This window comes from Lotus japonicus, chromosome 3, assembly GCF_012489685.1.
Source record: "Lotus japonicus ecotype B-129 chromosome 3, LjGifu_v1.2".
Lineage (NCBI taxonomy): Eukaryota > Viridiplantae > Streptophyta > Magnoliopsida > Fabales > Fabaceae > Lotus > Lotus japonicus.
In genome coordinates, this window is record NC_080043.1 from 46,164,908 (window position 1) to 46,175,935 (window position 11,028).

At 41.4% G+C, this 11,028-nt stretch overlaps 1 long non-coding RNA gene across 1 annotated transcript; it reads right to left on the reverse strand.

The window, feature by feature from the left end:
* Positions 1-295: 295 nt before the first annotated feature.
* Positions 296-7,915, reverse strand: LOC130749087 (uncharacterized). Its single transcript, XR_009022843.1, has 3 exons — positions 7,746-7,915; positions 1,228-1,419; positions 296-1,020 (listed from the first exon to the last, which is right to left on the reverse strand). It is a non-coding gene; the product is annotated as an uncharacterized LOC130749087 (long non-coding RNA).
* Between the last annotated feature and the right edge of the window lie 3,113 nt (positions 7,916-11,028).

The following is an 11,028-nucleotide window of genomic DNA, read 5'->3' on the forward strand; positions in this document are numbered from 1 at the left end:
GAGAGGCAAAGAAGAGTCAGCAGAGAATAAGAGGTCCAAAGTAAACAAGGGACAAAGGACGTTTCAAGGAAGCAGTTGGGATTCTGCAGATCTCTGCTACCACGTGGCGCAGGCCCAATGCGTGTCAAACCACCACGATTCAGTGCATGCGCATAACTGCAAATAAGGCGGGAAGACCGATGCGCAAGCCAGAAACTTGGGCCTCACCCTGGGGGCCCAACTAGCCCATTAAGGGAAGTTAGGGGCGCCAAGCCCAACCCCATATATATAAATAGGGGACGGTTACCAATTGTAAGGGACTCTTAGCCCATTTGGGAAATAATAAACTTGAAATTCAGTTACTTTCTCTCTCTAAGCGGTTACGCTCTTATTCTCTCTAGATTCTCACATCACGATCCGTTCACTCTAGGTACCATACCTCACTTCTATGTTCTTGGATAAAACATGACATATAGGCCCATGAGTAAATTTGCAGGAGAGGAAAGAGCAAGAATCCATGAACTGCAAAGCCAAGCCAAAAACTAAACTTTTAAAGGATGGACAGTAAAACTTTTTTTTTGGAAGGCCAATAATGAGTATATATAATAAGGTTGTACTTAAGGGGATACTACAACCCAATAATTAAATGCAAGGCAGAAGAAAAGAAAGATGTAGGTTGTAAGTGTACAGCAAAAGAGAAAGGAGGGATAAAGAAAAAAATAGCAAACAGAACACAGTACACAACAAAACACAAAGACCACCACTGGGGAAAAAAACTAACACTGGCAGTAAGGAACGACAGTAAAATAGCCAACCCTACCACATGCCTACTCAATACACAGCCAGCCAAATGAAACAGCCAACAAAAAGCTCCTTCTCAACCACAATCACAACAGCAACCAACAGAGGGAAAATGCAATTTCAGGCCACTGAATTGTCTCCTCGCAGCATCTATTCCCAAGCACAGACCAAGGTTCAAGGCCCAGTCCATATAGGAGTAAGAGAAGTCCCTTTTTTACACCTCATAAAACTTAATTACCCCTGATACCATGTAATCCCAAATCAATTGTGACAAAAGACAAAAACTAAAATGAAACATTAATGGTGGTGAATATCAAAAGTGAAGAAACAAAAGGCTGAATAAAAAGGAAAAATTGACAAAAAATAAAAAGGTTATAATCAAAATCTACAATAAGTGAAAAAGTGGCAAACATTCTGTTTATAATTCAAAGTCCATTGAATTCATACCTCTTGCCCAACACCATATAGCCAGTTCCAACCCCATCACAAATAGATGCATCAAAAATTAATCCCACTGCATTGAGCCCATCAGCCTCGTCTAATTCTACCGAATTGATCCCTCAACATCTACGTAGATGCATCAACTTAATTTTAGATCGGCTATTTTAAGCGGCCACAGAGAAATCACATGAACAGGCCCTGAAACATATTCAAACCAATCAGACGCAATACTGAAATGAGGAAATATAAAGGGTAAGGATATGAATCAACAGATTGAGATGCAAAACCAAATCTGAAATAAGAAGAGAGAGAAGAACCTAACTGAAGATGTAAATAATTTGAAGTTGAGCACAAAGATCATATTAGCGAATGGAATTGCAAGTTTGAAGGGAATGAAAAACGCCATTTTTTCGTTGATCACAGCTCAGTTTGGAGCCCTAAGATCCATTACAACCAAAAGAAGCTTTCCAAAATAGGCTCAGCCAAGGGCTGGAAATATAACAATGACATATTGTAACTTTTCTCAACCATCATCCTCTTCTACCATAAGTAATGTCTAATAATGAGTTACTCAAAGAAGTGCATCATGATATACCATTGAATAATTGAGAGTGCATTTGGGATGTCTAGGACTTCTTCTCAATTTTTGAACTGAGGCTTTCGTCACACCAATATTTCCCGTAAGAGCAGGTAAGGCCTCGCCGGTTTTGCCCCGGCGAGGACTTATTATTGCTAGGGACTCAATGGCCATATAGGTTTACCCAGACTTATGCCTAGTTATGTTCACGCACCCATATTTCGGGGGGATTTCGGGATAAGAAGCTTATCCGCACACATCGCCGACGAGTGACGACGAGCTTCGTCGGCTTTTCCGGAGCGATCCTCAGACTTCAAGGTCGTGTTGGGATCGCCACCTTCAGGGAATTTTTCCCAACTAACTCTCGCAGCAATTCAGTGTGATTGAAATTGCTGGATACAATTTTTGTATTTTCAATCAGACGTAATAGCCAACAAACTCCCGAGATGGAGAACAAGAACGTGTCTTTGTTTTTACCATTTGGGCGCATTGGCCAACAATCTCTCGAAATGGAGAACAAGAACGTGTCTTTGTTTTTACACCTTCAATCTTTGCGAGACGCGCTTGTGGTTGATCGTCCTCGTGCCGAAACCAGCTCCTTGTCAATCCCTTAGCTGTAATAGTATTTTAGGCTCGCCGCATTCCAGGAACGTGGCACTCTTCTTCCGTCCAAGCTTTCCAGGTGATCAGCTCCCTTCCCTAAGGCCTTCCAAATTCTGTAGGGGCCTTCTTAGATTGGACTCAACTTATTCCTAGTGCTCCCGGTCCGCTTCTTCAGCACCAGGTCCCCCTCCTGCATAGCCCTCGATCGCACCTTCGAGTCATACTTTGCCGCAGCTCGCTATTTCATCGCAGCATCTATGATGCGAGCCTCATCATGTGTTTCTGACAACAAATCTAACTGTACCGCCAAGTTGGAAGAGTTCTCACCCTCAAACCGCGGTGCTGTTCGCCACGAGCTGTTGTCTATTTCTACGGGCAACATGGCCTCCGCCTCGTAGGCCATCCTGAATGGAGTTTCCCAAGTGGTTGATTGCTGCGTTGTATTGTACGACCAGATTACAACCGTGAGTTCATCCAACCAGGCTCCCTTCGCCTCCGAGAGCCGGCGCTTCAATCCCCGTAAGATTACATTGTTCGCCGACTCCGCTTGCCCGTTAGTTTGAGGATGTTCTACTGAAGAGAACCTTCTCTGAATACCCATCTCTTCGCAGAATTCTCTCGTTTGGTTGCTTGCAAACTGCGTCCCATTATCTGAAACGATCGCCCTTGGTACCCCGAATCGGCATACGATTCTTTTCCAGTAAAAACTTGCGATCTTGGCTGAAGTAATGCTTGCGAGGGGCTCGGCTTCCACCCATTTGGTGAAGTAATCCACCGTACGAGGATGAACTTCATTTGTGACCTGGCGATGGGGAAAGGTCCAACGAGGTCAACTCCCCACATGGCGAAGGGCCATGGGGAGCTAATCGTGGCCAACTGTTCTGCTGAGGCCTTGGGCAAGTCTGCAAACACTTGACACTTTTCACAGTTTTTCACGAATTCTGCACAGTCTTTTCTTATTGTAGGCTAGTAAAAGCCTGCTCTAAGGACTTTGCTAGCCAGAGACCTTCCTCCGATGTGACTAGCACAAACCCCCCCGTGAACCTCCACCATGACAGCCTCGTATTTCCCGGGCGGGAGACATCTCAAGAGTGGCCAACTAAATCCTCGCCGAAAGAGTAGCCCATCAAGTAAGTGTAGTGTCCTGCCTCTCTTCTTTGTTCCTTCGAGTATTTTACCACCTCGCTTGGCTCACCCGCCAAGATGTCTAGGCTACCAACTCTCCTTCAATGCTAGGATTGGCGGGCGTCTCCTGGATCACGCTTCGATTGTTCCTTGGCTTTCAAGTGCTGGCTAATCTCGCCAGGGCGTCCGCCGTTTGGTTCTGCGACCTTGGCACGAATTCAACTACCACCTCCTGCAGTCGACCTATTAGCAGTCATACGCGCTCTAGATATTTTATGAAGGCCGGCTCTTTCACCTGGAATTACCCATTCACCTGGTTTGCTACTAGCAACGAGTCCGTTCTAACCAGTAGACCATCAATCTGTACCTCAATTGCTAGCTTTAGCCCGGCGATCAGGGCCTCAACTCCCCAGGCCCTTGTAGCGTGACCCCGGCTCCACTTCCGTTGTCATTTGATGACCCATCGACGAACAGTATCCATTGCGTGCTCACCCTCTCACCGTCTTTCCGTGTCAACTCTACCACAAAATCAACCAAAGTCTGCGCACCAACCTTTCCCCTTTTGTCGTATTGTAAACCGTATTCTGACAATTCGACCGACCATGCGACAAGTCTCCCGGACAAATCTGGCTTCTGCAACACCTGTCTCAAAGGAAGGTCAGTTCTTATTTTTACCTGAAAGCTTTGAAGGTATGGTCTTAGGCGTCTGGCGGTAACGAGGATGGCGAGCGATGCCTTCTCTATCTTCTAATACCTAATCTCCACCCCTTGTAGTGTATGGCTTACGAAGTAAACTATTTTTTCTCTCCATTTACCTCCTGAAGAATGACGGAGTTGATTGCATGATCACAGACAGAAAAATATAAGTGCAAAGGGAGGCCTTGGGTAGGTTTTGACAGCACGGGTGGCGCGAACAACATCTCTTTGAGGCGTTTAAAGGCTTCTTCACATTCTGAATACCACTTAAACGCCGCATTCTTCTTTAGGCACTTGAAGAATGGGGCCGACTTGTCGCCCGAATAAAGGAGAAACCTGGACAGGGCTGCAATCCGTCCTGTCAGGCGCTACACCTCTTTTACACTGCTGGGGCTTTTCATTTCTTGGATTGCTTTACACTTATCTGGATTGATCTCAATCCCTCTGGACGTAATCATGAAGCCTAAAAACTTCCCGCCCTGTATACCAAAAGAGCACTTCTCCGGATTGAGCCTCATATTATGCTTTCGGAGCTTGCCAAAAGCTTCCGTCAAATCCTCATGATGGCTTGATCCCAAAATCGATTTCACGATCATATGATCGACATATACTTCCATGTTCCTTCCCACTTGGCATCCAAATACCCTATCCATCAACCGTTGATACGTCGCCCCCGCATTCTTCAGCCCAAAGGGCATAGTTTCATAACAGTAGTTTACCCTAGCGGTCATGAAGGCCGTTTTGTCTTCATCCGACGAGTGCATCTTGATTTGGTGATATCCTGAATAGGCATCCATCAGACTCAGCAGCTCATTTCTCGACGCTCAATCCACTAGCTTGTTTATGCTCGGTAATGGATAAGAATCTTTTGGACATGCCTTATTCAGGTCTGTGTAGTCTACACACATTCTCCATTTTCCGTTCGCCTTCTTTACCATCACCACATTCGCCAGCCAAATAGGATACTTTATTTCCCGGATGAAGTCTACCGCCAGTAATTTGTTCACCTCTTGCTGGATTGCCTTCTCCTTTTCATCGCCCATTCGCCGGCGTGTCTGGGTCACTAGTTTAATTCCGGGATTTAGCGCCAGCCTGTGGCAAATGAAGTTCGGGTCTATTCCTGGCATGTCCTTGTGACTCCAAGAAAAGAGATCCAAGTTCTCACCCAATAGCTTTAATAATATCTATTCCTGAGCCTCAGTCAGTCGCGTCCCTATCTTGAATATCTTCTCGCCAAATTTCAGTTGCTTGGTCTCCTCGATCACCGTGGGCCTGTTGACTCGCCCCTCGCCCATTGGGTCTAGGTTCTCTTCCGGAGCATCGACCTCGTTGCATCGGTGTCCCACCGAGGCGTTCCTTTTCCCGTACCGGTCGACCGCGTTGCAGAAGCACTCCCTCGCCGTTTTCTGGTCCACAGCCACTCTCCCAATTTGTCCATTCGGCAAAGGATATTTAACCTCCAAGTGTGCCGTCGAAATCACAGCGCACAACCGGTTCAAGGTGTTTCTACCAATTATCATGTTGTATGATCCCTCTGTTCCTAGGATCAAGTATTTCACCCTCAGCGTCCTAGCGTTCTCTCGCTCGCCGAATGTGGTATCAAGGTAAAGGACGCCTCTCACCCATACTTGCTCGCCTGTAAACCCCACCAGAGTCCCTGCATAAGGAGTGAGATCTGCCTCATTTAAACCGAGCCGATCAAATACCCCACCGTAAATGATGTCCGCCGAACTCCCTTGATCCAAAAGTACTTGTTGTACGTTAAGTTGGTTGACGTGAAGGAGGATTACAATCGGATCGTCTAGATGTGGCTTTATTCCAATGAAGTCATCGGACGAAAAGGTAATGTCTGGATGCGAAAAACCGAAAGGAACTTCTGTTACCATGTTCACTTCCCTAGCATACCGCTTTCTAGCTACACTGGTGATTCCTCCTCCTCCAAACCCTCCGGCGATTGTGTGCACTCCTTTGGGTATTGTAGCTCTACCGCCCTACACTCTAGTAGGTCTTTCTGCCGCTATCAGTTTCCTTACTTCACGCTGCAACGTGCGACACTCCTTTGTGATGTGACCCATGGCCCAGTGATAAACGCACCACTCACCTCTCGACTCGCCGCTCATTCGCGTTGTTAACGACTCTCGGAGGATTTTCGATGTAGACAGTTTGTCCAGGCACGTCAGCTTTCCTTTTAGAGATGAGTTTCTCCACTCCTTCGAGGATTTCCAATAGTTTTCCCTTTGCAACATCCGAAGCTTCGCCATTGTATTTGCTTCCCGGGCTTCCGTGTCCTGCTGCTCCAAACCACGACTTATGTCGCGAATCAACCACCTCTAATCTCTGAGAGTGTCCAACGACCAATGTAATGCCCCGATTTTCACGAGGGTAACTTTAGTAACCTTTCCCAAAACGTGGGTCAATTTTGCCGAATTAAAAAAAAACTGACAACTGATGGCGTAAATGGACTGGATAATTCCATTTTATTAATAAAATCTTGATTACAAATGATTCCTTCAATTTGAAAGACATAGGGTAAACTAATGTTCGACCACTCCTGAGCCAACACAAAAAGAAGGTCTCTAGGTTAGGTTCGAACGCTACAAGAAAACTCGGCTCACCCCCAAGTATTAACCCAAAACGATAATACCACTAAGACACATACATAGTTCTATGCCTGACATCCGCTTGTCCCTTGAACACGTCCTCAATCATATAGTACTTTCTCGCGCGCGGTCTATCATTCTCTGGCGTTAAGTGCCCATGCAGCACACAGTCAAATAACCAAGGGTAACCTCCCAAACAACACATAACATGTAACAGGATTGACATAACATCACAGTAATAAGGTCATCAATTCTAATACATCATTTGCAATCTCAGACTCATGTTATATAGGTAAACAACTAGCATATAGAGTAATAAACCCAAAAGCATAAACAAGTCCACCTAGATTCCAGTTAGACTACATGCTCATGCATATACTAATTTTAACGCCAGCAACGACATCTCTGAAGGCGAGATAAAATACGAATCCACAATTGGGGTTAGTCTACACTAATGCATCGTCGTCGAATCACTCGCACAACTCCACAATTGGGGTTAATCTTAATAACGCATCGTCGCTTTCATTTTGCCACTTCTTCGGATATGTCGTTATGCCCTGATAGAATTTTATATCATGGTTCAACCTAACCGGTTCCGAACCACATCAAAACATGCAGAATGTCATGAGGTTAGTCAACACAACATCGGAATTGTCGTCCTCACAATCCGAACTTATAAAAAATAACTCCTTATTGAGTATCTAGTTGCCCACTGGCAAAGGCATCTCTTGCCAACGCTCACATCTCAAATTTGTCATAAATCACAATATTCAATTCACATGCCAAAGCATAATAACATGATTTCAAGTTTAATACATCATATTGCAATACTTGCATCATCAAGGTTAAACAAACAAACATCATATAAACAAGCATCATATAGCACAATCACATGCAGACAAGTCTAGACCGAGTGCCCTTACCTTAGAAAATTAATTGCTTCCGAAAATGCTAAGCTTCAAGATCCTAGCTTCTTCTCCCCAAAACTCAAGAATGTCTTCACACTCAAGAAGAACACTGAAGAATTTTCACCAAAAACTAACTCAAAACAATATATTGTGATTTATGTGAGTGCTAAAGCTTCTCTGTAACCTCTCGAGTGTTTTCTTCATATGCAAAGTTATTTGATTGCTTCCATATATATAGGCCTCGAGTCCAAAGCTTAAGTGTGAAGCAATTGAGCCAATGGGTGCCACGTCCCACATGCAGCAAGCAAGAGCTGGAAGGATATTAATATTTATCATGCAACAAAGCATGAGGTGCCATGCTTAGATACTTGTTCTTATCCTTAGTCATAAAGCTAGCAAGTGGTGGAACGTAAAGTTCGGTTGTGTCAAATGGTGATAGACTAAGGCATGCATTGTCATTCTTTTCTCGAGTGAGAAGTTGGCACATGGCACTTTCTCAAAAGATTTCTAACAAGGAATACTAACACTGAATTGGAACGAAAATAATGGTTCTTTAGAGATGAAGTAAAAGTGTTAGTGTTAATTCTTACAATGTAGGATTTAACTCATAGAGCTATAAAAAAAATATTAGGAAAATGAATCATTATCCAAAAAATTATGATGAATTCTATAGTATAATCTAAAATCACTTTGAGCAAAATTAAGTGATCAAGAAACGAAGTTCTAACAAAAATATTATTATTAGATGACATATATGTCTATATATCTTCTTCTTCTGTCTTAGTCACTTTCGTGACTTTCTTTCTTTCATTTTTCTTTTTTTTTTGTTTTAACTTATTCTTCTTTTTAATTTTTCCTTCTCTTTTCTTTTAAGTAAGAAAATAATAATAAAATCAATAATATACTAATTCATATAAACACACCAAATACAAGGAACACATCAACTTAAGCTTAATAGCACTTATCGCCCAATAACTGAAATATAACTAGTTAAGTAATCATATAAACTATCCGGGTCTTACAACCAAGGTGACGGCGGTTTTCCTTCTGAGGATTTCAGCAAGGAGACTGAAGATTCCGGCTCCTCCTCGCGTCGCCTTCTATACGCTTGATGCGGATTGCGCGTGGGTTTTGTACTGTTATTGGGCTTACGATCTTTGTAAGCTAGTGGGCTTACAGACTTTGTACTATTGGGCCAGGCGACCCATGATCCGAACGGATCAAAACCTCATAATATATAAAGAGGACACCGCCCAAGCGGTGGGGGATCCAACACTTTTTTTACTCATTTGCTACTTTGCCATATCTTGTGATTGCTTTCTAGTTTCTTAGCCCCGACCAAAGTTCTAGACCGGAACAGGTTTCATCCTTCGTTCGCTTTGTCGACGTTGCGCTTCCATCAAGTGCCACCAGCAAATCAAGAATTTGACTCAGAAATCGAAAACCGAAGAGAATCGCACGAACAAACGAACTTCACTCAGCTAAACCATGCTCCATGTAGTCCGGGAATCGAAATGTACCGTTCCCCACAGACGGCGCCAAATGTTCCATCAAGAACATTCAGATGAGGTATAGTACCTAAGATGCAAGGAACGTGTTGTGAGATCCCTACAGAGAGTGAGAGTGTGACCGCTTAGAGAGAGAAAGTAACTGAATTTCAAGCTTGTTATTTCTCAAATGAGCTAAGAGCCCCTTACAATTGGTATTCCTCCCTATTTATAGTTGAGGGAGTTGGGCCTAGCGCCTCTAAATCATCCTAATGGGCCAGTTGGGCCTTCGGGACGAGGGCGCAAGTCCCTGATGTGATCCTCGCCTTAGGCCAGCGCCCTAGGGCGAGGGACCTTGGGGTCTCGCCCAGTCCACATAATATGTCGTTAAAATTTCAGTTAACTCTTCCGGTGACTGTTTTATACTTTAGTTAGATATAATTCATTTATTTCACATTCTGATTCTTAAATAAGCATTATGACTTTCAAATTAGGATTTAAATTAAATATTAAGATAATTAATTCTTTTTTCTAAATCAATTCATTTATCTTAATCCATTTTAATTCACATTATGGTTCTTAAATAAGCATTTACAGGCCGAAATTAATTAGTTATAATTCATTTTAATTCACATTCTGATTCTTAAATAAGCATTATGACTATCAAATTAGGATTTAAATTTAATATTAAGATAAATTATTCATTTTTTCTAAATCAATTCATTTATTCATAAATCATTTTTTTTTAGTTATACATACATCATTTTTAAATATTTCATCAACCTAAAGTATAGTTGCATTAATTTGATGAAGTTTAAAAATATGAAATTAAGTGGTCTTAAAAAATTTAATGCAACTATAAAATTAATTTCTCCCTTTCATCAATCTGATCTATAAAATATTTTAAAACCACTTCATTTCATATTTTTAAATCAACTTATGCCTGAAATTTTGTACTTATTTAATGCAAAATTAGTTAACACATTAAATGGATTATTAATCAAAATTATTCAACCTTTTGAAAATTAAGAAATACTTTAAAATCAACCAATGTAGAAACTTTAAAATGAAGTATATTAAACTGAATTATAAGAAATTTATTACACATAATATGCCGTCAAAATTTCAGTTAACTCTTGCATTGACTGTTCTATGCTTTAGTTAGATATAATTCATTTATTTCACATTATGATTCTTAAATAAGCATTATGACTTTCAAATTAGGATTTAAATTAAATATTAAGATAATTTATTCTTTTTTCATTTATTTATAAACCATTTTATTTTAGTTATACATACATTATTTTTAAAAATTTCATCAACCTGAACTATAGTTGCATTAATTTGATCAACTTTAATCATATGAAATTAAGTGGTCTTAAAAAATTTATTGCAACTATATTTAATGCAACTATAAAATTAATTTCTCCCCTTTCATCAACCTGATCTATAAAATATTTTAAGACCACTTCATTTCATATTTTTAAATTAACTTATGCCAGAAATTTTGTACTTATTTAATGCAAAGTTAGATAACACATTAAATGAATTATTAATCAAAGTTTGGTGCAGCTGGTGCTGCGGCAGTAGCTGTTGCCATTCACAGGCATTCAAGAGGCTTTCAGTATGGCTTGTCATAGATTGGCAACAGGGAACTAAATATTAGACAGGTTTATATTAGGTCTGGTTTTCTACTTCTGCATTCATATTGCCATCCTTGTAAAGTTGATTATATACATCATTTATTGATTAATGAAAAGAATGGTTGATTGTTTCTCTCCATCTTGATGCAAAGATTATGTAATGTGGAC